This window comes from Oryzias latipes, chromosome 8 (genome assembly GCF_002234675.1).
Source record: "Oryzias latipes chromosome 8, ASM223467v1".
Taxonomy (NCBI): Eukaryota; Metazoa; Chordata; class Actinopteri; order Beloniformes; family Adrianichthyidae; genus Oryzias; species Oryzias latipes.
Window position 1 is genome coordinate 26,179,475 of NC_019866.2, and position 3,131 is coordinate 26,182,605.

Sequence of the window (3,131 nt, forward strand, 5' to 3'; positions counted from 1 at the left end):
ACACTGTAAACCCGAATAAGTTCAGTGAACTCAAAATTTTTGAGGAAACAGATTACATAATAATTTTTCAGTTATCTTAGTTAAAAAGTATAAGTTATTTGAACTTAAAATCTTTGAGTTGAATAAAATAAAACAATTTAACTAAAAATAAACTATAACTTTTTATTTAACTAACATAAAGATTCTTACTTTACTGAACTAGAATATTTTGATTTTATTGAACCTTAATACATTAGCTAATTAACTAAAAAACTTTAATATATCTCATCTCAAAATTAATCAGTCTAAACTAGTCTTATTTGTCCTTCTTAGTCAGGGCCATTCTTACAAAAGAAAAACTGAGGCAGAATTGTAATTGCAAGTTTATTTTTAAACCACCTTACACAAGTACATTATAACAACTTGTGGTACTAGAAAATGTAAAACACTGCACAATTTGTGTAAAAAAAAAGTGCAAAAGCCATAAAAAAATACATCAGTCTTCACGTGAAGCAAAAAAATGAGCACCAATCTTTTTTACACCATTTCCTTATACAACTTTATAAAAAAGAGCATTCTTACATTTCAAGAAAAGCAAAAATTGTGTATCAGCATTTTTTTTTACACTTTTCCCACATAAAACTGCATTTTCTTAGGCTGCCCTTTCCCTACAAACATTAGCGCTAAAAAAAATACCCATTTAGGAATGTCGCCTACCACAAGCTCATCTTCCACCACAACTGCTGTACTGAGCGGACAGAAATGCACTGAACTTGTATTGTTGTTGCTGACGGTCAGAATGCCAACAGAGGTGTTGCTGATGTCTGCCTCTGGTGACTCTTTAATCTGCATAGAAAAAAAAACAGTGTAGTATTAAAGACACTTGATCGTTTGAGGGAAGAAAACTTTATGCAAAAACTACAACCTGAAATTGACATTTTAAGAGAAGAAAGAAATTACACATCAGGAAAATTATTAAAGTTGATTTAAATTAATGATTTCAAGGATTGTAGTCAAAGCAATAAATAATTTACAGATATTTATCAAACTCATTACAGAAATGATTAAATGCATGGATTAAAAAGACAGAAAATAAAACAAAACATAAAAGCCACTTAAATCACATTTCCTTAATTAAATACAGTGATCATTAACTAAAGTCATGTAGAGCTTGATTTATTGCTTGGAAAGGACTAGGAAGAACAGAGCTTATATAATACGAAATCAAATGAAATCAAAATAAGACTATTTGTATAAGAGTCTTCATCATTCCATAAGGCACTGTACACAAAAAAATAAAAAGCTTTTTTAACATGACAACCTGAAAACAGGATCACATTTATTCACCCAAACCCAACCCCTCCCTCCACCTAACCAGTTTCACCAACATAACTCTCAGCTTGTGCTAGATGGTCAGTACCTTTCAGGACACGTCCAGGAATTCCATCCGCCCCAGGTTCTTACCTACTATTCACCCTCTGGAACTCTTTCCTGATGTCATGCTCTCACAGTTAGCACTCGTTACTCTCCACCAGGTTGTGTCTTTGTTATGGGGCAGTTTTTCAACTACAGCTCAGAACATCTCCATAAAAATGACACAAACTGCTGGAAAGAATGTCACCTTCTTGCCAATGCAACTTAAGAGCAGAGATTCAGTTCAATTTTATTTATATAGTCCAATGTCACAACAAAAGTCGTCTCCATGGGCTTCATACCGGCAATTGTACAAGAAAATGAAATCATAATACATTAGGCATTGGCTAAACTAAATTAAACAGACTAAACTAAACTGGGCATCCCTGCCGTTAGACCCTCTTACAGAGTTAGGAAAAACTCCTTAAAAAAAACAAACAAAGACTCCTCCCCCAGGACGGACAGGCGATGTACCAGAACTATTAGAGAAGAATTACATTTTCTAGTTCAACAACTGCATTTTTAAATTCCAGCAGATTGGCGTCATCCAGATGAAATAGGGGACGGCTGTGGGCCCCAGACGAGTCAGAGGCGAGGTCCACGGTCAGGTACAGGAGCACAGATGAGCTGGAGTGCAATATTTTAGGAGAGTATGTGCTTTGTCACATAACATTGCTTTGGCATGACTTTCTGGTTAAGTTGTATTACCCACACCGCTGGAGTATTAACCAGCACACTGTCACTGGTACTATTTAGTGAATAAAACATTATCCATCATAAAGTACTTACATTCCAAACTTTGAAGAACTGTGGGTCCTCCTCACGTTTGTATATGGGAAGCCAGTACAGGACAGGAGTACCTTTGACATCAGCAGTCTGTTCTTGCTGCACAGAGACAAATACAAATTAATATGGCAAACATATTTCAAATGACTGCACCCTTTGGTCTGGCTCAGTTCAGTTCATCTAGTCTTTTTAATTATCTTAAAATTGTACAGTTATTTCAAAAAATACAATAAACATAAGATGACATTACATTCATATTTACAAATGCATTGGGATCAACGTTGATGTTTGTTTCTCCAGTGAAGTAAACATTTACAGTCAGTCACTGAATTAGAAACACTCAATGATTAATATGAACCGATCCAAGTCAGCCCCTTCTTTTAGCTATACTAATGCATAATCTGGATTATGCCATGCAGTTACACCTCACCTGTTTATCATAGAGGTGAAGAATGTCGCATAGAGCCTTCCGGTTCGTGCTGCCTTCTGTCTCAACAAGATCAGCATCCGTGGCGTCTGTCTGTCCAGGTCAAAATAAAGCTATTTTCACAGGTTGACATTTGTGATGCGATGAAACTCAGCTCACATCTACAAAAAAAAATTAAAATGTTAAACACAATTTAAAGCTTTTTCAAGCTAGTGGTAGCTTGAAAAAACTGCTGCATTTTACAATAGCCTCAGTACTCTGTCCACAATATGTAATCTAGGATGCATATTAATGTTTGTGCATTAGCTAGAATATTTCAGAGGATGTTTTAGGAAGAGACAAAACAGTTATATTAAAATATTTGACATTGTGAAACACAAATCACAACCAAACCATGGGCCAAAATACAGTTTTTGAGTATTAAGCAAACTATATGATACATTTAGTACTTTAACTCGAGCCCAATTCAGGACAAAGTTATAACTGCTACATAGCATTAAGGTAGCTTGAACATTTTTACTTATTT

The 3,131-nt window shown here is 34.9% G+C and overlaps 1 long non-coding RNA gene across 1 annotated transcript; it reads right to left on the reverse strand.

Moving 5' to 3' along the window:
• Positions 1–495: 495 nt before the first annotated feature.
• On the reverse strand, positions 496–2,795 carry LOC111947716. Its single transcript, XR_002873610.1, has 3 exons — positions 2,609–2,795; positions 2,182–2,277; positions 496–825 (listed from the first exon to the last, which is right to left on the reverse strand). It is a non-coding gene; the product is annotated as an uncharacterized LOC111947716 (long non-coding RNA).
• Between the last annotated feature and the right edge of the window lie 336 nt (positions 2,796–3,131).